This window comes from Kogia breviceps, chromosome 8 (genome assembly GCF_026419965.1).
Source record: "Kogia breviceps isolate mKogBre1 chromosome 8, mKogBre1 haplotype 1, whole genome shotgun sequence".
In the NCBI taxonomy this organism is placed as follows: domain Eukaryota; kingdom Metazoa; phylum Chordata; class Mammalia; order Artiodactyla; family Physeteridae; genus Kogia; species Kogia breviceps.
The window spans coordinates 3128469-3155302 of NC_081317.1; the positions used below are offsets into that span (position 1 = coordinate 3128469).

The window sequence follows — 26834 nt, forward strand, 5'->3', positions numbered from 1 at the left end:
AATTGTTAAAGAAAGCGCAGCTGGAGGCCTGTGGTGCCTCTGGCACCGTCGGTGGACGCGCTCTCGGGACAGGGAGGTGAGTGGAGCTCTCGCCAGATGTCGTCCCGAGAACACGGGGGCCTGACGCCTGGGTCCCACTCACCGCGGCACCCTGAGGACCCTCTCCTGCCCCCTGCCTGCCCTGCGGGAAGCGTGTTTGAAATCAGAAGCCTGCATTTCAGTGCCAGCTCGGCACAGCCCTCGACACTTCTGAACCTCACTTTTCTCCTCTGTATAACGTGTCCACTAGCTAGACATCTCCCATTGACTTCATGGGCTTATGGAGAGGAACGAGCCAGCCGGGCTGATCATGACACCGTTGCTACAGCCGCTGTCACCTGGGCCCTGCGCACATCACCGTCTTCACCTGAGATGAGGTCTCCGTTGTTCCCGTACACGGGTGGGGAAGGCGAGGCTCAGAGAAGTTAAGGCACTTGCCCTTGGTCCTGCAGAGGTGGCTGGGCTAAGATTCAGCCCACAGTCTGGTTCCTTTAGCTCCAAAGTGTGACAGTAACCGTGACAGCAAACAGGAGAGGGTGCCCTGAGAACAGGGGACACACGCGCACGCGCACACGCACGCACGCACATCTGCTTGCACCTCTTCCCGACACGTCATCATGGGGCCTAACTGCTCTCTGAGTCGCCTGAAATAAAACGTAGAACTTTCCATGTGAGGCTCTTTGTGCTGAAGAGAACGATACCAAATGGGGAGTAACTGGCTGTCCAGGGCCCAGTTCTTGCGGTTGAAACGAAATGTGCCGACGTGTCAGAGGAGCAGAAATAAAATGACCGAATATGAGACCCGGAGCAGGTAATGAGGGCAAATCGGCAGGTTTCAGAAATGAAATACAATCGTGTGTCTGTAGCTGCAGCCCGGGGGGCGGCCCACACAGCACGACGGGGGGCTCGAGCATGGGGTGTGGGGTCGGCCCTAGGGGGCGGGTTTACCGGACCTCGTAAGAGGGACCTCCTCGGACCCTCGGAGGCATCTGGCCGCCTCCTGCTTGGAGACGTTAGACCCACCTCAGCCAGGCTCCCAGCCAGCACTTTCCACAAAGCCCTCTGTGTTGGTTTGCTCGGCTGCTGTAAAAAAGCACCCTAGACCCGGGCGGCTTGAACATCAGACAGTTACTGTCTCACATCCTGGAGGCTGGACGTCCAAGATCAAGGTGTTGGCAGGGCTGCTCCCCCTCAGGCCGTGCTCTCCCTGTGTCCTCACGTGGACTTCCTTCTGTGCCTGCCTGGGTCCACAGCTCCCCTTTTCCTGAGGACACAGGCCGTACTGGATCGGGGGCGCTCTAATGGCCTCATTTTAACCTGATGACCTCTGTACAGACCCTGTTTCCTAATACAGCCACACTCTGAGGTCCTGGGGGTCAGGGCTGCAGCACATAGACTTTGGGAGACACAGGTCAGCCCCCAACACTTCCCTCACCCTGCCTTTCTTCACTCCTTATGGTTTTTGCTCATTCACCTATGCCTACTTTGTGCTTGGCTGGACCAAGACAGAAAGCCCTCAGGAGCCCGGCAACCGGTGGACATCAGGACAGAGCATGGTGGTACCACAGCAGCGTCAGAGCCAGCCCGGGCCCCATCTGCAATGCAGCCCCCGGGACGCCCACCCCCACCAGGACTTGCACAGGGCAGGCTCTTGAATATTCACTTCTTCAAAACCGCATCCCTTTGCAGACGCTGAGCTGAGCCGCTCTGTCCACTCGGGCAGTTCATCCAGGACGGCGGGACGGCACCAAGGCCTGAGGACAAGGTAGGTCCTGAGCCCCAGCGAGCACATCTGGCGCCCACCCTGCCTCGCGGTGGAGCTGGCGGGGGCTGGAGGCTGGGCCACAGAGAGCCCTCGGGTGGACGGGTGCCACACGTAGAGGGCGGCTACGGCGCGTATCAACATTTCAAACGCACGTGTCCTTCGACCTAGCACCCCGCCCGTTGGAGGTTGTCTCCGGAGGTCCCTGGAAACGGGCACAGGAGCAGGATGGGCTCCACCAGACGGCCCCCAAATTCCAGGCGCTTCTCCCAACAGAAAATCCACGCAGTCGCTCGGGGATCCAGGCTCCCCTCCCTCAGGACTCCAGCCTCCTCCGTTCAGACCGCAGAGGAAGGGAGCGTGAGGGTGGCACTAGGGAAGGTCTATGGCCCACCGGGCAGTGGAGTGCATGACTTCCCCACCCCCACCCCTGTGTTCAACTGGCCGGACTCCTGCACGTGGCCGCCCCCAGCCCAAGAACGCCTGGGACGCGCGGCTGCACGTGCCCTGGAAGAAGAGAACCCAGGTGGAGCGCTAGCTGTCTCTGACGCAATATTCGCCCAACGTCTGTCTAAAATAATTAAACGTTAACTCCAGCTTGAGTGACCTGTGAACAGAGTGAAATACACTTAATGGTGGCACAAGGCATTCATCCAACATCCACTATTCCATAAACACTTCCCGGGGCATCACGCTGTGTGAAATACATATTATGCAGCCCAGAAAAATAATGGCACGTATCGATGTTCATGGATATTGGTTGAATGACAAGATCAGGATTCAATAAAGATTATATAGTATAATCCAGATTTTGACGATTCAAATATTTATGTCCATCGGTATACACAAACACAGAGAATTATGGAAAGATTTTCACAAAAATTGAAAAAGACATCTACAGTTTTGTTGGCAAGCGTCCCTTCAAGGATGGAGCTGGTTTCGCCTCGCTGTGAATGCGGGCTGGGCTCGTTTCTAAAGAGCGTGGAAGATGAGATGGGCAGTGACTCCAGATACTTGGCTGTAAGTGGATTTGCAGCCTCTTCCCTGCTTCCTCCCCTGGACCGTCTGTGCCTGGCGAAGCCAGCAGCCTTGACGCAAGTTCACCTGAACAGCCCTAGGAGAGGCCCACGCCGCGTGGCATGCCGTCTTGGAGGTGGCTTCTGCAGCATCTGGAGAGGCCGGAGGCAGAAGCTCTCCTCTGAGCTGCTCTTGAATTCCTGACCCTCCAAAACCTGTGAGAAGAGAGACGTCTGTCGATTAAGCCTCTACCTTTGGGGGTAACTTATTACGCAGCAGTAGATGGCTAACACACCGTCTTTGCAAAGTGAAGGGCCAAGGCTCCGACCCTGCCTTGCCCTCTCTCCCCGCTGTGTCCACTCAGAAGAATTCTGAGAGCCCCCTGGCTGGACTCACAAAGTCAGCTGAGGCCGGGTGGCCTGACTTCAGTAACTGGCCACCTGGGTGTAGACCCCCAACCGTGGTCTCTCAGGGCCTCTCAGGGCAGAACTGTGGCCCCGGGCCTACCTCACTGTCCTCCCGCAGGGTCCCCCCAACTCTCCAGCCGTCCCATTCCAAGGCCCTCAGTCTGGACACAAGCCTAGGTGAGCCATCATAGCCATTGCTTCTCGGAACCCCGTGCCACGTCCACACCAAGCACAGTGAGAGCCCTCAACGCGGCCTTGCGGGACGAGCAGAGAAATGCAGAGAAAACCTTCTAAGATGAACGTGTGTGACCTTCGGGGAGAATAAGCTATATCTAAAAGCAGGTGGGTTTGATGCAAGGATTCCCCTGGAGCAGGAAGAAGATCAGTGACGTGACAGCTCCACACGCCGGCTCCCGGGAAGCCGTCTGGGGTGCTGGGCGGCGTCCCTGTGCCTGGACTCTGCCCACGTCACCCTCCCCCCCCTCCCCTGCTGATTCCCAGGATGCAGAGGCTGTTTCCCCGGAGCCGTTAGCGGGCAGAAATGGGCTTGCTGCTTGGTAAGAAGAGCTAGTCCAAATGGACTGGGAACCGCGAAAACGCAGTTAACAGAGCTGGACAGGGAGCCTGTCCTGTCCCCGGACGGTCCCCGCCTGCTAATGGGCCTTCCTGGAAAGGCCGCTCAGGGCCGGTCTCCACGCTCTGTGGTGGGCCGAGCAGGCACTGAACAGTCTGAGGGCACAGTGTATATAAGAACCACTTTCCCAAACTCATTTCCCTTGCGGGCCTATAGCGTGTGCAAGGGGGGCCTGTGCCTTGCCTGGTCCTGGGGTCGAAGGGAGGAGGAGGCGAACGGAGGCGCCAGCAGACTCCTAGTGGCCTGGAGCCCGGTCCGCCTGTCCTGCACTTACCTGCCCGAGGGCTTAGGGCTAGGTAGGCGGTGGCACCAGAGGTCTGGCCTGGGCACTGCCTGGGGGACCCCGGGCCCCCCTTTCACATCCTGACCCATTTCATCCTCTGTGATGTGAGGCTGTGGGCAGACCCGTGAGCTCTGGAGATGCCCCGTGAGGGATGGTCCAGGGGATGGGTTGGGAGCCAGGCACACCAATGGGAAAGCAAAAAATACGCCCCTGGGTGCCTCCCAGCCCTGGATGGGGCAGAAAGGGGTCACAGCGAAGGAAAGCTCAGCCCAGGGAGAGCAGTGACTTTGGGGGGCGGGGGAAGTGCAGCCACGCAGCCCCCACGATCGAGCCTCCTCGGGGTCGGGGAGAGCTGGGCACCTGATGGATGTCCTGAGTCTCGGGTCCCTCAACTAGAAGACTGGGGGCAACACAGCCTCCCTCAGAGCTGCCTGAGGATGGGAGCAGGGGACACGTAACACAGCAGAGCACCCCAACTCGGAGCTGGTGGGAGGGCAGGGCTTCCAGCCGCCCCCCGACGCAGCTCCACACGCCCTCTATCCAGAAAGCCTTCGTTTCGTCGTCAGGTCTGAAAGAGGCTGAAGCGTTCCTCAGCCGTGCCGACTCTGCCCTGCGACCTTGAATGAGCGCCTTGGCCCCGTGCTCATGCCTACGAGCTCATCCCTGCTGGAGAAATATGATTACACCCAGGCGCCCGCCTTCTCGTCTCAGGATGTCTCCCCCACGACGAGAAAGAGAACATCTCCTTCTGTTCATAAAAAGCGTGCCTGTGGGCAGGAGGCGGCCTGGCGTGGGCAGCTGCTGACAGCTCAGATGATGGGACCAGGAGGCCGTGCAGCCCGCCCACTGCACACGCATCCATGCCACCCCCGATTCGCAGCCTCAGCCCGGCTGGGCTGCTCACATCCTCCTGTCAGTTGATTAATCAAGGGAGGAAGGGCTGCTGGGAAGGCAAAATTAGTTTTTCTAGAATTTTTCTATAATAATTTTCTAAAATTATTTTGCTGCTTTCTCAATATCTGAATTTTTCGCAGTGCTGAATTCTGTTTCCTTTTCCTTAAAACAAAAACAAGGAAACACGTTGGGACAATTCTCTGTTTATATACGTTCCTTCTTTTTCGACCTCAAAGGTGTATTTCCAAAAAAGCAAAATGTTTTTGGACAAGACCTCGATGATTAGAAAGGGGGAAATAAGGCCTGGATTTCAGCAAAACATCGGTGGCCTGACTTGTCTCCGCCTTCTCCCGTGTCCTCATGGTAGAGGGACTGATGCAGGTCCTAACTTCAGAGCGGCGCCCTGCCCTGTGCGGGGCCTGGCCCGGCCTCCCGCCCCAGCTCAAGTGCAACGCAAGGCCGCCCTGGACTTGACTGCCGTGTTTGCTGATGCTACACAGAACCACCTAGAATCCTGCCAGCCTAACTGGCGGAAAGTGGGTCTCCCTGCTGGCTTCCAATCATCAACTGTAACAGATTGGACACTCGCCTTCTGTACTGAAGGGAAATGAGGCCTCGTGAGAGGGGAGCCGCAGGAAGCAAGACCTCCAGGAAGGCTGGAGCCTCCTGGGCCTGGAGCATGTCTGGTGTGGGCAACGGGTTTCTTCCCAACCCCGTCTAGGAAGGTGGTGGGAAACGAGCATTTCAGGGCCCCTCTGGGCCAGGCCGGGTCTGAACATTCAATATCTGGGACTCGGTCTCTCACTGACATCTCCCAGTGCAGCCCAGAGAAGTAATGCAAGCTGTGTTCAAGGTCACACAGCAGCCGAGAAGCAGAGGCAGAAACCCACCCTGCTGCTAAACCCCCACCCCGATCTCCCCAGAATTTCTCAGCGTCTCCCAGTCAGTCCCCAAAGAGCCCTCTGGGTTGGATGCAGAGATTAAAGGCACCCCTGGGATCCAGGACAGTCCCCAGAGGCCTCCAAGTCCTGTCTCGTCTGCAGGACCTGTGAAAAGTCATGTCTCGGCCCCTCTGCTGACGGTTGTGACCTTCACTTGCTTCCCGGAGCCCTGCTTCTGCCTCTATAAGAGGGGAGCCTGCTGGTTGGGTGCGCGGCGTGAGATGTGGAAATGCTTGGTAAGCCAGCACGGCTGACAAACACTAAATCCTCACGGCTCTGAGAGTGGCGAAGCTCCAGCACGGCTCTCCTGGGAGCAGATGTGGCCTCTGCCACCCACAGCTCTGATCTCACGCCAGGATAGAGAGGCACAGGCTTGCGGCACCCCTGTCTCTTCACCCCCGTGGATGTACAGCGGTGTCAGCCCTGGGAAGGGCCCAAAGCAAAACCGTGCAGAGCAGGAAGGCCAGGAGGGCCAGGCGGGGGGGCTCGGGCGGCGTCCCTGGGCTTCACGGTAGAGACAGCCACTGGGACCTGGGAGGCCGTGTGACTGTGCTGAAACCTCCCATGGGAATAGGCAGTGGTGAGTGGGAACACAGCCTGGCCTAAGACTAAACCTGAGAAGACATTCAGGCGGAGAGCATCCATCGTGGGTGTGGGAGAGGGGGGAGCAGACACGTGCCCCTCAAAACATGCCAACTGCCTGGCCTGCCTGCCCGAGGGCCACCTCCTCCAGGGAGCCCGCCAGGACTCCTGCATCCCAGGCCATGACCCCACCCGCAGAATAGCATCCCAACGGGAGTCCCAGTCTTTGCCTTCTTCCTTCCAACATTTTAGGCAGGTGGGTCCATGGTCCTTGACAATCCTGGCTGGAATTCCCCACTCTCTCCCACAGCTCAAGCTCTGGAGCTCTGGGAGCCTGAGCGCTCCCCTCCCACCCCCCGAGGGCCTCCCCCACCCCTGGGAGGTGCCATCCAGGACTGCAGGACTTCTCTCCTGCCTGCTTCCTGCTGAGCTCCGTCTGAGGACTCTTGCCCTCGAGGAGGTAGGGGGTAGAGAGGGGAGGTCAGCTTGGGGGTCAAAGGTGCCAGACCAGACATTTTAGCCTAGTCCAGCGTCTGTGGGCACCCCATGGGACGATGCACTGCCTTCCTTGGTAAACGCTTTTCCTGTTGATACCTGGATCCCAGAGCAGGGGCTGGCCCTCCCACAGCTCGTGGCACCTGGGCTCTCCTAGGGGGCCCAGGTCTCCCCACACGGCTGTTCTTGGTTCATTGTCCTCTTTTCCTACTTGACTGAGAGCCAGGGAGGGTGCAGGCTGTGTCTGTTTCCACATTCATCCACTGACCGTGTGTGAGTGAATGAATGAATGAATGAATGAGTGAACGGATGCCTTGACGGATGCCTCCCTCGGGCTCCGACAGGCCGGGGTGTTCATTGAATTCTAGCGGGATGACACCCATATCACCGTAGCTGGTGGGGCTGTCTCATGCCTTCAGCATCCATCAATCCGCTCTTAATAATAAAGTGACAGTAAACCACACACAGTATCTGTCTTATTAAATTGAAATTAAGTTCCTCATGGAGACAGTTAAGGTCGACTGAGTTCTTGGCAGCTGTGGGCGTGCCCACGGACGCTGGACTAGGCTGAAATGTCTGGCCTGGTGCCTTGGACCCCCAAGCTGACCATATGTGTAGCCTGAGCACTGCCTGCCCTTCCCTGACTCTCTCCTGACCTTCAGGTCGGGGAGAAGGTCCTGCGGTGTTTCTCGGAGCAGCTCTGGTGTTGACCCAGAGGAGCAAGGGTGGAATCGTTTATCACCCAATTAATGGTGTCAGCAGAGTCATTATTTAAATGACCAACCACATGTATAATCCATCTTTTTTTTTTCCTTTTTTTTGCAGCACGCGGGCCTCTCACTGTTGTGGCCTCTCCCGTTGCGGAGCACAGGCTCCGGACGCGCAGGCTCAGTGGCCACGGCTCACGGGCCCAGCCGCTCCGCGGCACGTGGGATCTTCCCGGACCGGGGCACGAACCCGCGTCCCCTGCATCGGCAGGCGGACTCTCAACCACTGCGCCACCAGGGAAGCCCTATAATCCATCTTTAATGAAACAATAACTGTGCTTCCTAGTCGATGAGCGCCCAGCCTCTCCTAAAACCTTGGTATGAAACAGAAATGGCCGTGGGCTCTGTGGGGGCCACTCGGCGGAGCCGAGTTCGCGGGTGGGTGCTTTTCAAGGTACTTCGGGGCAGGAACATCACAGCTTCTGGGGAAGGCTGGGCCCGTGAGTCCGTGCCCCTGCCCGCGTGGTGATCGGAAGGGGCTACATCCCCCCAGACGGACTCCCAGCCTCAGGACCTCTCTGGCCATGTGGGCCAGGTAGGGAGGCACAGGAACGAGACATCAGGGGATTTAGGTGTCGAATTCCACGACATCTCTACCTTCTTATATCAATACAACCTCACTCGAAGCATCCCTACTCCCCACCTCGGAGCCCTCTCCCATCTGAAAGGTCAGGGTGAGGAAGGCGAGATCCCAGGGTTCATTTCTCTCTGATTGAGCATCTGGGCTCCCCAGGAGGGAGGGAAGAACAGGAGACATGGCCCCGACCCCGTGTGTCTGAGGCATCTTCACACCCCGAGCACTTTCCCTGGACACCAGCAGCCCCAGCTCAAAGCTGTCTGGCACAGTTTGGCCCGGCAGAATCGATTTTCTCCGTGCAAAGGTCCCGGGCCCTCCGGAGGAATAAAGCTCAGCTCCAGGGCAGAGGGCGGGGCTAGCAGACCCTGGAGGTGGAGGGTCCGGAGGCCTGCTTTCTGCTCCTTGGGAGGGAGTCCTGTCCTGGGGCCCGATCCTCCTCCTGGTCGACTAGGGGGCACAGCCAGGGGACGCGCGCCCGCCGAGTGTCACGCTTCTGTCTTAGGGTCCCTGAAACCTCCGTTTTCTCTGCTCTGTTCGTCCTGCTGAGACGGAAGTGTGGGGAGGTGTGGGGAGGTCAAAGCAGCAGCAGCAGTAGGTTTCTACTGAACAGGCCAAGCCCCGCATCTGCGTCTCGCTCCTGTTCATAGTGGGGGGTCGCTCCCTCCGTCCCTCAGCCCCCAGGGTCCTCTCTGTCTTCGTCAGCATCTTCCCCAACACGTCAGGAGGTGTACCCTCTGGCCTCTTCCCCCGGCTGTGAGCCTCCCGGGATGGGGCAGGTGAGGCCCAGTGCTGGAAGGGGTGCTCTGTGGATGCTCCAGGGAAGACACACACACCCCTCCCCCCGCAGCAGCCTCTTGGCCAGCGGATCTCCACGCAGCCCACCGAAATGGCTCCTCCAGCTGTGCTCCAGTTTTGAGACCTAGAAAAAATGAGGGGGTTTCATCCGCTTAATTCCAGTTTCATCGGACCCACCCCTTGCCCCAAGCCAGCATTCCATTCAGCCAAGACACACACGTGGTTCCTCTTAGACGTGACTGGTCGGTGGGTATTTGTCTGAGTTGCACGTGAAGGCAGACTCAGGGCATCGTGGCTGCCTGAGCCCAGCTCTCAGCCCCTCCCCAGCACGTGCTGCACTCCCTCGGGCCCACCTTCCTGCCCCACGCTGGTCAGAGCACGGCCTCCACCCTCTGTGTCTCCCCCTCCCCTGTAACCATCTCCACCGTCACCCACCCACACAGTTCGATGTGACCTGTGGAGCCCATCACATCCTCCGCCCGTCTCCTAAACTCCCATCACCTTGTATTTTCCTTATTAGCACGTTCATACTTTTCCTCTCCCATGAACGAATTTTGTTGGTGCTTTTGTTTTTTAACCCTCGGCCCCCAGCACCAGGCTGGGCACATGCGAGGTGAGTGAATCCCGCTGCTGTGTGACTGTAGAAAGGAAGTGGCTGCAGCCACAAGCTACAGGAAAACGGTGTCTCCCTGGGGCATCCGTGCAGGTGGGGCAGGTGTCCTAGAGGCACCTCCTCCTTCCCCCGTCCCACACCCTTTAGCCAGGACTCCCTTTCTTCCCACCTGGTAAATCCAGTGGCCATCTGGACCCACTTCTATTCTCTCTGCCTGGTTCTGCAAGGGAACTCATCATAACTCATTATCTAAAAATACATTTCATGAATGATCACACTGACTTGATCGCTTCTGCTTGCGGACTGTCAGCTTTCATAACCCTCGGGGATCACACTGTAATTAAATAGCTAATTGTGAGACTCATTTAATGTCTCTCTCACATCTGAGGGCAGCCATCCTGCCTGTCTATTCACTGCTTCATCTCCCCTTGTCTAATACTCTGCCTGGCATATTTACATTCAGCGAATAAATACTTATTGAATGAATGTGTTGAGGAAAACCTCTTGGAACGAGCAATTTAAAAAATAAACATAGCTTCCAGCCAAGATGGAGTAACACAAACCAAACTATTCTCCCCCTTGAAACAAAAACAACAACACCAAAAAAAACCCAAAAATGAAAACACTGCACGAAATATATCCAAACGATGGTTCTAAAGAATCTGGACTTCAGATGAAACAAAGCACAAAACATACACCCTGAAAGATGTGAAACAAAGGAAGTAAGCCCTGTGATTGTTCCAGCTTGCTACCCATGGAGAATGTCCAGGATGTAGGCAGGAAGGGAGCTCAGGAGACCCCCAAGTTCTCTCAAAGTGGAGGAGCTGGAGCTAGGAATTCAGGGAGGCCAAGACAGCTGGAAGTCTGCAGGGGAGAGAGCTGCAGAGAACCCCAGACATCTGCAGAGGGGCCCACGAGTTTTCAGCAAATCAACACATATATGTGAGGAAAAGACCTGAGGACAGCGGGGAAAACCACCCAAAAGGAATGCAGGGAACAGTCCTGGGAACTCATGCAGGACTAGGATCGGTGCTTGTTTCCACAACCAGAGTATAAGACATCATAAGTCACAGGGCATCAAGTGGCATACTCAACAGGGTATTGAGAAAAAATAGCCTTAGGCTAAATGCTGCTCTGTTTTCATCTGCAAAAGCTCACCAAAAGGATAAAATGTTTCCAAGGAACTTAATGCCCCAGAGTGGGCTTGAAACTCTGTATAGTATTATATATAATCTTACTATTAACAAGGTAAAATTCTTGATATCTCACGTCTAACCAAAACTTCCTAGATATGCAAAAAGCAAGAAAATACAACCCACACTGAGGAGAAAAATAAGTCCATTGAAAGTGACCCAGAAATGACACACATAATAGAATTAGTGAACAAGGAGTAAATAGTCTAATCGAATTCCACACCTTCAAGACATTACAGGGGCTGCCCTGGGGGCATAGTGCTTAGGACTCTGCCTGCCAATGCAGGGGACATGGGTTCGAGCCCTGGTCCGGGAAGATCCCACATGCCGTGGAGCAACGAAGCCCGTGAGCCACAACTACTGAGCCTGCGCTCTAGAGCCCGTGAGCCACAACAACCGAACCCACTTCTCTTGTTGTAGAGCCCGTGCTCCACAACAAGAGAAGCCACCGCAATGAGAACCCCACACACCGCAACAAAGAGTAGCCCCCGCTCGCCGCAGCTAGAGAGAGCCTGCGCACAGCAACAAAGACCCAGTGCAGCCAAAGACAAATAAGTAAATTAATTAATTTTAAAACAGATGTTACAGGAAAAAATAAACATATTAAACAGAGACATGGAAGATACAAAAAAGCCAAATCAAACTTGTAGCCATGAAAATTATAATATCTAAGATGAACTATACATTAGACAGAATGAATAGCAGTACTGACCTTGAAGAATAAAAGATTAGTGAAATTTAAGACATAGCAATAGAAACGTCACAAAATAAAACACAGAGAAAGACAAAGACTGAAAATATAAATAAAAGTGTCAGTGAATTGTGGGACCACTTCAAGCATCCTGATAAATATGGAATTGAAGTCCCTAATGTAGAGAAAAGAGAAAGTGGTCAGGAAAAAAATATTGAAAGAAATAAAATACAAACATTTTCTAAATTTGGTGAAAACTATAAATCCGCATGCCCAAGAATCTCAATGAATTTCAAGCACAAGAAACCCCAAGCACAACTATACCAAGGCATAAAATAACCAGATTTATTTAAACCTGCAATAAAGAGAAAATCTTAAAGGCAGTCAGAGCAAAAAGGACACATTACATACCAGATAACAAAGCACAGCAGATCTTTTGCCTGAAACAATTCAAAGTATTGGAGAGTGGAGTGACATTTTAAAGTCTGAAAGAAAAGCAAAACTGTCAAGCAGGAACTCTGTTACAAGGAAAAATATCTTTTAAAAATAAAGGTGAGGGCTTCCCTGGTGGCGCAGTGGTTGAGAGTCCGCCTGCCGATGCAGGGGACACGGGTTCGTGCCCCGGTCCGGGAAGATCCCACATGCCGCGGAGCTGCTGGGCCCGTGAGCCATGGCCGCTGAGCCCGTGCGTCCGGAGCCCGTGCTCCGCAGAGGGAGAGGCCACAGCAGTGAGAGGCCCGCGTACCGCAAAAAAATAAATAAATAAAAATAAATAAAGGTGAAATAAAGAATTTTTCAGACATGCAACAGCAGAAATAATTCCCCACTAATAGACCTACACTACAACATGTGTTAAAGGGAGCCCTTCAAGCATAAGGAGAATGAGACCATGCAGAAATCTATTAAAGAAAAAAAAAAAAAAAGTATTACGTGGTTTATAGCATATGTAGGAGTAAAATGTATGACAGCAGTAGCACAGTGAGAGGGTTTAATAAAATTTTCATTAAAATCACAACTGATTCTTTAAAAAGCTTAAAAAGAGGACAGAGAGAACAAAAATATAGAGAATAAATAGGAAAAAATATCAAGATGGCAGATCAAAAATGAACCTTATCAATAATCACATTAAATGTAAATGAGCTAAATGATCTAAAATGATCTAAAAACCACCAATTAAGGCACAGTGGGAGGCCCACATACCATACACCCAAAAAAAGGCAGAGATTGACAGATTAAGTAAATAAGCAAGACCCAGGTATATCTGACTTATAAGAAATCCATATTAATATAAAGGCAGGGCTTCCCTGGTGGCGCAGCGGTTGAGAGTCCGCCTGCCGATGCGGGGGATGCGGGTTCGTGCCCCGGTCCGGGAGGATCCCACGTGCCGCGGAGCGGCTGGGCCCGTGAGCCATGGCCGCCAGGCCTGCGCGTCCGGAGCCTGTGCTCCACAACGGGAGAGCCCACAGCAGTGAGAGGCCCGCGTACCGCAAAAAAAAATATATATATATATATATATATATATATATATATATATATATAAAGGCAGAAGCAGGCTAAAAGAAGACAGATCAGAAAAGATACATTATGCCAATGCGAATTGAAACAAAGGTGGTTTGGCTATACTAATATAAGACAAAGACTATTTCTGAGCAAAGATACCACCAGGGATAAGGAAAATCTTTTCATAATGATAACAAAATTAATTCATAAGGGGGCATAATAGTCTTAGACTATTATGCACCTAATAACAGAACTTCAAAAGCACACAAAGCAAAAGCTGATAGAACTGTAAGGGAGCTGATGGCTGGAGGTTGGGTGCCGACCTCTCCCCAAAGCTGGGCGGCCAGGCCATCCTGAAGGGGGTCTAGCTGGTGCATCTCTGTGTCCACCCCTGGGTCCTGGAGTCCTTTGAGTCCACCTAGAGTGGGGACAGCAGGGCCTCTGGCCACTTGTCCTGGGATTGAGCAAGGACAAGATGGGGTGAGGGAGCAGTGAGGCTGGGCTTCCCTGCTACGTGTTGTCGCTTTGCTTCAAGCTTTAAATGTGCTGGTTTTTGAAGCATGTGCCCACCCAGATCTACTGGAGTCCTAGACCCCTGAAGGCTGTCTCCTCAGAGGGTGAGGAGTGTGCAAGAAGGGCTTATGTGTTGGAGAAGCAGCTCTTGACTGGGCGTTCCACAAGAAGATAATAATAACTGCATTGAAGGATGTTGTGATGATACCACAAAATCGTACACACACAATGCCCCATAAGTGGTGGACTTACTTGTGTGAGGGCCAAAAAGACCTTGCCTCATTTCTTTCTCTTGTTCATTTACTCTAAATATCATGCTGGGGACAGATAGGTGTGAGGTCCCTTCCACTCTGAGTCAGACCCTGGACAGCTCTTCAAGTTATCTCTGGGGATCACACGTGCCCTTTGGTACCAACCAACGACACCCTAGATGTGATTCCCGCTGCTGTCTGCTTTCCGCTCAAACCGGTGCCCAAGTGCTCTCCCGGGACCACCGTGTGTCGACCAGGAAGTTTACTTTCTGAGCCCTGCTGACCTGTGGCTTATCACCCTATAGCCCAGGTGCCATGTATCTTCCTGTAGATACTCGCTCCATTCCCTGACGGCGTGATCTGGGCAGAGTCTCAGGAGGGTCCACCTGACACTGGTGGTTTGTAACACTGAGGTTTTCCCGAGGATATTAAATTTTCTGCACAGCAGGACACAATTCCTCCCATCCCTGAGCACAGGCCCCTTTCCAGCGTGACTCGGCAGCTCATTTGTGGAGCTTTGTGGAGCTTTGGGCAGCTCTTCTGTTTTCCTGCCCCTTGCACCTGGGCTGACCCCTAGGCCTGCTGCGACAGGTAGGCGGTGGTAGGCAAGGCTGTGGCAGCTGGGTGGAGGGGGCGGTCTCACACTCAACTAGCTGCCCTGAGACAGCACACGAAGGAGCCCTGACTTGGAGGGGAGAGAGGCCCAGCTGGCAAGTCGGTCCCAGCCGGCCGGCACGTGGGTGAGGCTGTCTGGGGCCATCGGGCACCACCGACTGCCAGACGTCTGCAGCTGCAGGAGTCACCCAGGCGAGGCTGGTCCAGACTGCTGCCCTACAGAATCCCGGGCAAGTAAAACGGCGGCCAATTCAAAGCCAGGCGTAAACCTGCCCCTCCCAGGAAAATCCCTTGACTCTCCCCCTCCACACAGCTTAGGGAGAGGTCTCCCTCTCTCTAAGCTTCTCTGCTTCCTGATAGGAACCACACTGTTTACCAGCTAATTCCTTCTCATCTGTGTTGTATTTGTTGTTTAACGGGCATACATCCAATCTCCCCAACCAGACTGTGAATAATCCAGGATTGAGAATTTGTGCACAGCTGGAACCCAATCAGTAGCTGTTTGCTCTCACTCACCTTTCTTATGAGTAATACAGAGACCTCAGCTGTGAAGGGAAAAGTTGGACACGTTTTTGTTATAGGAATTCAGGAGCCACCGTCCTCAGCGGTGAAGGGCTGCTAACCACAGTGCCTTTGCATGTGAGGTCAGTGTGGAGGGAACCCAACCATGCAGTAGGAGGAAGGGGGTGTCCTTGTCTTTTGCCTCAAGCTTCCTGGGTGTGAGGGGCCCCAGTTCATGATTCTACCAGCTGTCAACATGGATCATTCCAGGACTTTGCTTCTACAATGGCGTTTCAACATCTTAATCGAATTATGCCTGAAGATCTTCAGCGAATACAGCCCTTGCTGGTAGCAGATCTTCACGGTAAGTGTCCATTAGCTGCTGGGGATGCCGCCCTCAGCTTTCCCCACCCTCCTCCACGCCAAAGCCCAGAATATTGACTGTTGGTGTTGACTCTGGCAATGGAGCTCCCCTTGGGCCTCACAGGGTCCGGGCCAACTGCACGCAGAATAAAGCCACAGTTTTTCAGCCTGGAAACTTGGGTTTTCTGTGATTTGGCTCCAGTCTCTGCTTTCAGGTATGCGGATGGAGTCATGAGCTGGCTGAGATGGGGCCGAGCCCTCACCCCACTGGGCGGGTCCGCACTCAAACCTGACTTCCCCCGGAACTGGTGGCCCCCAGCTCCCCAGCAGGAGGGGCTGCACTCCCAGGACCCCAGCCTCCAGGAGCCGGCTTTCCCAGACTCCACTGTAGAACACCTGGGACCCACGCAGGTCTCCTTCTGTCTGCTTCAGAAATCGGGGTGCAGCGGGGCTGCCGACCTCCCCCGGAGTTCGGGCACTGGTTTTCTTGGGGGCCAGGGACTCGGCACGCTCTGCCCTTGGGCTCACGGGTTCCAGCCTGCACAGGGCTGCCCCCGGCTAACCTGCAGCACCTCCTACGGCAGCTGCCATCTTTCTCAGGCCACCAGCAGGGTGGTGCTTTTAGAACTGGGGCGAGGGGTTAGATACGGAGCAGAATTAGGGAAAAACGATCACTCCTCATTTCCAGGCGTGTTTTGATCCGGCAAAACAGATGTGGTCATTGAGGTCGGAGCAGTCTTGTCTTTGCCGACCACGTTAGAGAAACAGAGATGCCTCGCTGCGACTGTGGGAAGAAGTTTGAGGGCTCGCCGGGGCCTGGATTGGACCTGGGACACAGGGTTGCAGTGTCGTTCCACTGCCCCGAGCCTCGGGTTTCTCATGTGCTTGCGGGAGGGGGGGTGGGGGTGTAAAATGACCTGCCCCACAAGATGGTGGGCGGTGAGCCCTGGGGGCGTGGCCAGTGCCCCCTCTCACCCATTGCCTTGCCTTTCAGCTTCCACTGCAGAGACGCGGCCTTTCCTGACTGTGGTCCCCAGTCTCGGCCAGCGCCGTGGGCTGACGGCACCGCGCCTACCACTTAGACGAGTGTGGGGAGATGGAGGGGTGCCTTGGACAGTGTAAGTGAGGACGGCGGCTGAAGTCACGTGACGTCAGCCGCCGTCCTCATTTCCATTGGTACAAAGGGATTTACGGATTTCATCGTAATAATTTTAAGACTTACTGATTAATTAAACAGATTTTTTAAGCCCTGGCAGTGTATTTTTACATTCAGCATAGAAACAGCCTTGACTGTCATGAAGGATTTTCGCCCATCGAGCTCGGTGATGGGACAGCCGAGCAGAGCAGTGCCAGCCCCATTGCTGGCCGAGAGCCTCGGGATGTTTTTGGTTTTGTTTTTTGGCGGTACGTGGCCTCTCCCGTTGCGGAGCACAGGCTCCGGACGCGCAGGCTCAGCGGCCACGGCTCACGGGCCCAGCCGCTCCGCGGCACGTGGGATCTTCCCGGACCGGGGCACGAACCCGCGTCCCCCGCATCGGCAGGCGGACTCTCAACCGCTGCGCCACCAGGGAAGCCCGCCTCGGGGTGTTTTTTGCTTCTTTTCTTAACGCCGGTGCCTGGACTTTGTAACACCTGCCTGAGGGCAGAACACAAAGGACCTGGCCTTCAAGGGGACTCACGGGTGCCTTTGGGAGAAACCAGGAACTGAAGGGGAACCGGCGGAACAGAGAGAGAGCCAGCCTCCTCCCGAGGGCGCGACACCGATGGCGGTGGAACACAGTGCGCAAGGCCCAGGCCAAACCAGCTTCCCCATCTGCACGCTTCTCCTCCTGGCGCCGCCAGTGGGCTGCGGGGCTGCGGGCGTGACTGGGGGCGGGGTGGGCAGAGGGTTTCCTCACGGGTGCGCTTTATGCACTGAATGTGGGTGTCTGCCTGCTGAGCGTCTTCAGTGACTTCTAGAAAAATGCTGCACAGATTCTCCCAGCCCGCTGAGCCTGGGCTGTGGGTCTGCCCTGGGGAGGAGGAGTGTCGGTGGGGAGGACATCTCCAGCATCGGCCTCAGGGCACCGCTCTCATTCCAGGGAGATTCACGCAGGGGTGGCATCCTGGCCCTTCACTGTGGACCACGCGGGGGGTGGAGGGGATTGAGAGGCGGGAGAAGATGTGATCCACTCCAGAGCTCAGCCCTTAAAGACCACCTGTCGGGGCTTGGAGCGCGGCTTTGGAGGAAAAAGCCAGCTGGCATCACGCGGTGTCTTAGCTGGATCTCAGGAACCAGGCGCGGCCCAAGCTTTGCAGCACAGGTGTACTTGGCTGGGGCTAAAGGTTCTGAAAAGAACCTCCCCTCCCTCCCTCCCTCCCTCCTTCCTTCCTCTTTCTTACAACAAACACTTACTGAGTATCTGTCACGCACCAAGGGGAGGCCAGGCTGTAGAAGCCTGGACTTGAGACAGGCTGGCACCTGGGACCCTTTGCTGCAGTGATTGCCTCCAGACACATGTCTCCTTGAGTGACAAAATGCAAAGACACTGTATGGGACTGAATATAACTCTGTGCATGTGCAGTTGGGGCAAATTCTGGACAACAAGATACAAAGAGACCAAAAAGCCCAAATGCCACTTCTGAAGAGCCGGGAACAAAAGCAGGGGGTTGGGAGCAAAAGCTGGGCACTGCCCATGCCCCCCGCCCGCCCCCGCACACACCACCACCAAGGGGGTGGGCAGACCTCCTAAGCCACGCCTCCGGCCCCACCCCTGGACACACCCCTACCCTCACCCCATATAAGGAGCCAGACCCCTCCCCCTCAGGGAGGGAAGGGAACCTGTTGTTTGTTCTCACTCCCGCTGCTGCAGCAGGGGCCCCACTACAGCCTGGCCTGACTTTCTTGTCTGGCCGCTAATTAATTTCTATTGATCGGGGACCAAGAACCCTGGTCGGTATCAGACTCAATCCTTAGTATCACCCCCTGAATTAATCCTCTTGTTCATTTATTTTACAGATGCCCCCTGAGGCCCAAGCACTGTGCCAAGGGAGTAGGGGTCCTGTTCTCATGGGCACGAGGCCAACAGTAAGGACACAAATATCGACAAGTACAAATGCAACCAAGGCCGTGTTTGGGTGTCTGAGTCAAAGTGGGGCTCACGTCAGGATGAGCAGAAGTTCAAGTCAGAACAAAATACAGCCAGGGCTTCCCTGGTGGCGCAGTGGTTGAGAGTCCGCCTGCCGATGCAGGGGACGCGGGTTCGTGCCCCGGTCCGCGAAGATCCCACGTGCCGCAGAGTGGCTGGGCCCGTGAGCCGTGGCCGCTGAGCCTGCGCGTCCGGAGTCTGTGCTCCGCAACGGGAGAGGCCACTGCAGTGAGAGGCCCGCGTACAGAAAAAAAAAAAAAAAAATACAGCCAGAGATGGCTGATGTCTGGCCCCATGGTGCTTTGGAACCAGCCCTACAGGAGGGGCGGTGTGCACTAGACCTTCACCCCCGTCCCCAACTCACAGGTGGGAGGGGACGCTGCAAGGGTCCCAGGGCTGCTGTGTGTGCTGATTGAAATCCAGGCTGAGAGGACCCAGTGCTGGGCATGTGAAACCTGTACTGGCCAAGCCAGGTGTCCTGAGCAGCCATCAATCTGGTGTCTTCCTGGCAGCCTGACGTGAGGCCGGCCACACCCCGGGACAATTCCTCAAGGCAGCGTCCCTCCTTCCTCTGAGCACAGCCAGGGCCTGTGTAACTCTCCAAGGGCACGCAGCGGACCGGTCTCTCCACGGGGTCGCTCCAGGGTTCTGGCTGGGCTGTTTCTGCTTCTTCGTTGCAGTGACTTTGGAGAGAGAAAAAAAAGAAAAAAATGGAGCTGCTAACATTTGCAGAATTCGTTTCAAACAGTATTAGACTTTGCTAATTAAAATGACTTATGCTGCTACGAACGGAGCCAAATCAATCAATTTTTAGCAAATCCAAGCCCGTTGCTCTCCTCGGCAGCTCTGGGGAGCAGACGAGCAGGGGAGCTTGCCCAGGTGTCCTCTCTGCGGGGCCGGGGGGACACGGCCGGGCTGCGTCCACCTCCCGGGGAGATCAGCGAGCACTTCCCGGGCGTGGGTTCAGAGGGTCTCCTGGCGGCCTTTTCCTGGGACATTCAGCACATTGCATTCTCAGTTTTGTCCTTTCCTAACTGACTCCGAAGTATAATGAGTATTTACTGGATCCCTGCTTTGTGCCTGGCGGGAGAGACTATGGCGGTGCTTTGGGGGGATGACAGTGGAAAGGGTGGGGGACGGGAGGGCTGGAGATGGGAGGGCTGGGCAGGAAGGAATGGCGGGAGGGGAAAGAGACAGCGACAATGGGTAAAGAAGGTCATCTCCCAGGGTATTAAGGGTCTAGAAGACAATGGTTCAGGTTGACATGGAAATGGCTAGCTGGGTGGGGGGTGACTTTGGATGGTGGGGTCCCTAAAGAGGCAGCAGGAGTGGGGAGCTTTGCGCTAGTCAGGGAAGGGTGTGGGCAGGGCCAGGCAGGGAGCAGGCGTGGAGTGACCATCTGGGCTCTGCTTTCACAGCTCTGTCTGCGGTTCTGTGGGGCTGGGCTTTGGCGGCTGGGATGTATCTCGGAGGTGGGCTGACGGTGCGGAGAGAGGGTAACTTAGGGTCCCGACTGGGTGGGGCAGGGCGGCGGTGCCATCTCAAGGTGGAGGCTGCTCGGGGAATGGGCTGCAGTGGACAGCGAGAGCTCCTTGGCGAGGTCAGGAGTAGACACACGTGGAGCCACTGGTCTACAGATGTGGCGTCTAGAAGCCTGAGGCTGCACGCGGTCACCTGGGGCCAGAGGGCAGAGGGGGGAGGGGGTGGGGAAGTCCAGGCCCTGGGTGTCACCACATAGAGGCGATGAGGGGGAGCCTTGAGGTGAGAAGGAATCCAAGATCCTGCTTCAGGAAGGAGGTGATCCAGCAAAGCTGGGGCAGAGACCTGGCGACGGGGTGGTCACGGGCAGCTTGTCAAGGTCAGGGTGGACGGTGGAGGAAACAGAAACCCAGCTGTAGCCACTGGTGAATCTGAATGACACGCTTCAGACAGGAGCAAAGCCCTGCAGCCAGTGGGAGCCCCACCTTGCTGTGCTGTGTGCTGTGCGCTGCCTGTACCACTCTGGGCCAGTGTCAGAGCCCTGGTGTCAGACTGCCAGGTGCACAGAGGGAGGAGCTGTGAGGTGCAGACAGGGGAGGGACAAACTCCATCTGCTAGAGACCCGGAGGGCTTCCCAGAGGAGGTGGCATCAGTGGAAGCTTGGAGTCTGTGGGCATCTCCTAGCTCAAGAACCGGGGCGGGCAGGAGGCAGAGCAAAGCAGGGAAGGCTCTGGAGAGGCGGGAGGGATGAGAGCTCCGGAGATGAAGTGGAAGATTGAGCTGGACTATGGGGGACTTCGGACGCCTTGCCAAGGGCTTTTAGCCGTAAGTAAAATACACAAGCCCAACTCTTCTAGGGGATCACTTGGTCTGCAATACAAAATGCATTACATATTTTTGTGCATTCTAGGATAATATGTATTCATTATGGAAAAATTGGAAAATACTCTGGTGGGCTGAATAATGGTCCCCCAAAGATGGCCATGTCCTAATCCCCCAAAACCTGTGAATCCCCCTTCATGGTAAAAGCTGGAAAAAGAAAGGAAACAGATTCTCTTCTGGAGCCTCCAGAAGGAACCTGCCCTGCCAATGCCTTGATTTTAGACTTCTGACCTCCAGACAGTGAGAAAATAAATCTGTGTTGGTTAAAGCCACTGCACTTACAATGATTTCTTACAGCAGCAGTAGGAAACTAACACAAATAGCAAAATATAGAAAGGAAAGAGAGGGGAGAGTATCACGGCCACAGTTTACCTTCCACCCAGTCTTTTGTCCTCACAGAATTCTTTTATACAGAATTCTTTTATTCTTTTAAGACTGGACAATTTGGCATCTTGCATTTTTCACTAAACTTTACAATGAGCATTTCTCCCATGTTATTAACATTATTTTGTAATGGCTCCTCATCATTAGCAGATCTTTAAAGTAAAGGAACAACAAGATCTGTGAAAATTAATAGAGGGAAACCTCATTAAAATGGAGTTAGGAGTCCAGAACAGCAAGCTCTCACACACATACCACTCAGCATTGATATAGATCCCAACAGGTAGAGACCTACCTTGCATCTCCAACAGGAAGAAGGTTACTACTTACTACCCAGCAGGAGGAAGGAAGATTTCTCCCCGCCCGGCAACAGCCCAGCCAATGAGAGACCAGGACAGTGCAGCCAATGAAAAGCCACCACACTTCCAACTCCCAGTTTCTCCCAATGGACTCTTTGTTTAGAACAGCCCCTCCCACTTCCCCTTCTGCTCTAAAAAAAGAGTTTCCTCTCCTTTGCTTTGCCAAACTTGGATCTGGTTCGTCATGGACTGCATGTCCCAAATTGCAATTCTTTGCCAATCCCGAATAGACTCATTTTGCTAGTAAAAATAACTGGCTTTTTATTGTGTTAGGTTAACAATCCAAACTACCTTTTGGAAGGAAAACTCTGGCACACAGCACCCAGTCCCAGAAGCTTGAGCAACTCTTAATAGGAGTGATGAGGGCGTTAGTTAAAGTATGATACCCCAACCCCCACACATGTTTATTTCCCACTCATGTGAAGTTAAGAACGTGGCTTCCTGTTGGCAGGCAGTCTTCGCAGGGTGGTGACTCCAGGGGCACACGCACTTTCTCTCCCGTGCTTCTGTCACCTTTAACCATGGCTTCCAAATTCACTGTGCTGGAAGGGGATACAGACAGCACGTTGAACCAGGGGGGAAGGGGAGGTGCAGGGAAGAGATAGAATCAGGGAGGGTCTAATTAGGAGGATTTTATGGTCTCACGTGGAAGAAGCTCATTACCACCACAAACGTCCAATCCTGTGGCCACTCCCAAGGGCACAGAGGCTGGGAGACTGTGCTGGACAGTGAACCAGGGAGCTGAGAAAGCATCTGTCCAGCTGTGTGTGTCCAAAGTTCAGTGATGCTCATTTGGGGCATGTTGGAGCACACATGTGTAAGTAGAATGTGGGAGGAAAAGGAGCTGATTGTCCAGTAGCGGACAGGGGACAGCTCACGAGACCCTGGGAACCGAGGAAGGACAGACCACCAGCAAAGCCTGCAAGTCTGGAGCAGGACCCTTTGTCGGAGCAGAAGGTGTCATGGGTTGAATGGTGCCCTCCAAAACGGCTGTCCACCTGGGACCTGGGACTGGTGTGTGGGGGGGGTGGATTTTTATAGATGTAACTAAGTTAAGGGTCTCAAGATGAAATCATCTGGGATTCCCCAGGTGGGTCCTAAATCCAATGGTGAGTGTCCTTATAAGAGACATAGAGGAGAGATGCAGGGAGGAGAGGAGAGGCCACATGGGGACGGAGCAGAGACAGGAGTGATGTGGCCACAAGCCAGGGATGCCTGGGCCACCAGGATATGAGGGAGGTGGGGAGGACCCCCCCCACCCCCACCCCAGAGCCTCTGGGAAGAGCAATGCCCTGTAACACCTTGATTTGGGATGTCTGGCCTCCGGAATTTGGAGATAATAAATTTTTGTCGTTGTAAGGCACCCAGTTTGTGGGCCTTTTTTAGGGCAGCCACAGGCCACTAACATGGGGGGTAAGGGGCAAAGTAAGCTCCCCAGGAAGCCGAAGCTGGAGGCAGTAATGGCATCTTCTAATATCTCTACAATTCCATAAGCTCCTGGAGAGAGGACCAGCTTGATTTGTCGCTGCATTCACCACTCTGCCTGGCCTGTGTGGCTCCAGGCATGGGCTCTGCTGATTGGGGGGCGGGTCTGGGGCTCACCAGCCAGGTGTGCGTGGAGACCAGGGCACAGAGGGTGCTCCTGGCCTGAGAGCCAGGCCGAGGCTCGGAGGGAAACAGTCACCCTCTCTCTTCCCAGAGACAGAGGCCAAAGCATCCCTTCCCAGATGTGTAACAGGAGCCCATGGGGGTGGACCAGCCATCAACGCAGAGGATTTGCTTTCAAACCCTGGTAATGTTATAACTAAGGAAATGATTTCCCAAGATAAGCTTCCCGTCTAGAAGTGCATTAAATAATTTGTTATTTTGAAACTTCTGCAAGATTTATTTGATTAAAAAACCATCTACTACAGTTTTGAATCCACACATTCGAAGAACATTCTTGAAGCTTCCAGCTTATTAAGATGAAGAAATGGAGTTCACAGAGCACCTCGGATGACACCCTCTCCCTTCCGCATGTTCAATTAGCCACACGACCTCAACTCAGAATGGGCGTGCAGGACAGACCTGAGATGAATTTTTCATGGGGCATTGGGCTGTAAATGATTTTTCTATTTACTTATGTAACTCCTACATAAAAGATGATGGTATTTAATCAAATACAGACCAATTGCAAATTATGCTAGATAATCAGTGTGAAAAAATTCAATAGGCTATTGACTGTTTATACACACACACACACATATATATTATTGATATGTATTTAAGAGTAGCAATCTACTTCATATTGTTAACCCCTCACTTTCCAGGGCTTTGCTTGTGGTTTAGAGAATTTCAGATGCCATTGCAATTGAGGATTTGTTGTAACAGGTTTTCTTTTCATCGCTCCGCCCCCAACTTCTGTGCTGACACGTTTCTGGGCAGACCATAAGCTCCTTGAAAAAGACCACACCTGTTTTACTCTTTGCCTCTCTAGCCTCTAACACAGGGGTTCTCAACTGGGGGCGACTTGGCCCCCCAGGGGACATTTGGCAAAGTCTGGTGGTATTTTTGGTTGTCACCACTTCTGCTGGCATCTAGTGGGTAGAGGCCAGGGATGTAGCTAAACAAAGCATTGGCTTGTCCAAAAAAGTCAGGAGTGCCAAAGGAGAAACCTGGGTCTAAGGCTGCAGAAGACTCAGTCCATGTTTCAGGAATGGAACACAACGCTTGAGTTATGACTTTTCACAGCTCCCGACATCAGCTGCTCCTGCTGCCTGGAGCGCCTCCCCCACTTCCCTTCTTCCTTAGCAAGTGTTCTAATCCCAGAACACTTGCTAGTTAGCCTGGAGTCTGCTTCCCCAATGGCTCATGAAGCCCACTGGACATATAAACTCCATCTTGTTATTTCTGTTTTCCCAGCAGCTATACAAGACCCAGAGCCTAGTCTGCTCTGAATAAATGTTTGCTTGTTAGCTGGCTGGCTGGCTGGTTGGATGTGTGCATGGTGGATGGATGGATGGATGGATGGATGGATGGATGGATGGATGGATAAATGGGTGTATGGTGAATGGATGGATCAATGGATGGGTGTATGGTGGATGGATGGATGGATGGATGGGTGGATGGAAGAGTGGATGGGTGGATGGATGGGTATATGGTGGGTGAATGGATGGATGTTGTGGATGGATGAATGGGTGGATGGATGGGTGAATGAATGGGGGATGGATAGATGGATAGATGGGTGGATGGGTGGATGGATGGATGGATAGATGGATGGATGGGTGGATGGGTGGATGGATGGATGGATGGATGGATGGGTGGATGGATGGATGGATGGATGGATGGGTGGATGAATGAATGGGGCATGGATAGATGGATAGATGGGTGGATGGGTGGATGGATGGATGGATAGATGGATAGATGGGTGGATGGGTGGATGGATGGATGGATGGATGGATGGATGGATGGATGGGTGGATGGATGGATGGATGGATGGATGGATGGATAGATGGATAGATGGGTGGATGGATGGATGGATGGATGGGTGGATGGATAGATGGATAGTGGATAGATGAATGGACAGATGAGCAGTAGGTAATTCAGGAGGCCTGGCTGTTGTCCTTTGTCTGCCACCAACTGGCTATTTGACCCTTGAAAGGTCAATTAGACTCTGCAGAAATGAATAGTTGGTCTGGAGAGGGCAGGGGTTTCTTTCCAAGTGGTGCTGTGAGGTCCTGAGAGCCCTGTGGAGGTGGCCTCAGGGCTGCCCTAGGGAACACGCTGGAGACCGGAGGGAAGGGTTGCCAGATAAAATACAGGACTCCTAATTAAATTAGATTTTTTTTTTTTTTTTTCAGTATGCGGGCCTCTCACTGTTGCGGCCTCTCCCGTTGCGGAGCACAGGCTCCGGACGCGCAGGCTCAGCGGCCACGGCTCACGGGCCCAGCCGCTCCGCGGCACGTGGGATCCTCCCGGACCGGGGCACGAACCCGCGTCCCCTGCATCGGCAGGCGGACTCTCAACCGCTGCGCCACCAGGGAAGCCCTAAATTAGATTTTTTTGATCAGATAAATAAACTTAATTTTTTTAGTGTAAGTATATCTTAGATGTTACAGGACACCCTTATACTAAAAAAATATTTGTTGTTTATCTGAAATTCAAATTTACCTGGGCATCCTGCATCTCTATTTGTATTTTTATTTGGGGACCCTGGCTGTGAGGGAAGGTGTATGTGTTTTTCTCTTTCACGAACTCTGTGAGGTTCTGCTGCAGAGCTTGAACACTGCTGGCAGAAAAGACTCTAAGGGCCCTGTGGCATCCCCCGGGGTCTCGGGGGGCTGGCGGAGGGGCTGCTACCTCCCGTGTATCCCTCAGGCCCCAGACAGCCTGGGCAGGACACACAGCAGCAGGGAAGCCGCGCTCCCGGCCCGCCCGCCCTGCCCCGCCCTGCCCCGCACTGTCCTGTTTCAAGGTCCCCTTTCACTGTCAGGCTAGATCTCCAGCCCTCCCTGTGTCTGGGCCTTTTGTGGACAATTCCAATCGCCCTTCCCTGCGGTCGGTTCCAGCTCTGCTTTGAGATGACAGATAAAGTAATTAACTGCAAGGCAAACAGCAAGAAGGATTTGTGCACGCCTGGGGAACCAACAGTGAAAGGTTTGGAGAAATCACTGGCCCTGCAAAGAGTTCCAGACAGGGGGTGTTGGGGGGTGGGCAGGCGGCATAAGACAGTGGCCTAAGTTTAGCAAAGAGACGGCTGGGCTGCCCGAGGACTCAGGCCAGGCCAGCGGCAGGGACTCAGCCCGAGGCTCTCATCGGCGGGGAGAGGAGGACAGAATAACCCTCCTGCCTGAGTCTTCATGCTTTGTTCTTGCCACCTGAGACCCCAAGACCCCAGGGCGGCCCCTGGATTTCTGGGATCAACGTTTTACCAGATCTCGCCCATTGCCTGTCTGTTCAGTAGATACTTCGTCCCACCCCATGTCAGATGCTGGGAGACACCTGCTCCCGGCCCTTGACCCTCGGCAGCCAGAACAGCGCTCCAGGGTGGCCCGGAGCGGGACTCAGCCTCGGAGGGTCGGGGGCTTCCCCCAGGAGGTGGCTTCTAAGCTGGGTCCCGAAACGTGTCCAGGTGGCCGGGAGGGAGAGGATGTCGGAGCTGCCACGGGACCAGCCCGTGAGGTACTTGGAGGA

The 26834-nt window shown here is 54.2% G+C and overlaps 1 long non-coding RNA gene across 2 annotated transcripts; it reads right to left on the bottom strand.

Moving 5' to 3' along the window:
- Nucleotides 1-2435: 2435 nt before the first annotated feature.
- LOC136794637 (uncharacterized) lies at nucleotides 2436-21664 on the bottom strand. Of its 2 annotated transcripts, none has more exons than XR_010841708.1 (4): nucleotides 21599-21664; nucleotides 19017-19244; nucleotides 8465-9317; nucleotides 2436-3033 (listed from the first exon to the last, which is right to left on the bottom strand). It is a non-coding gene; the product is annotated as an uncharacterized lncRNA (long non-coding RNA). The 2 variants fall into 2 exon arrangements; XR_010841709.1 differs by lacking the exon at nucleotides 2436-3033 and adding an exon at nucleotides 12102-12175 and having other exon boundaries at nucleotides 7856-9317; nucleotides 21599-21639.
- Nucleotides 21665-26834: the final 5170 nt, after the last annotated feature.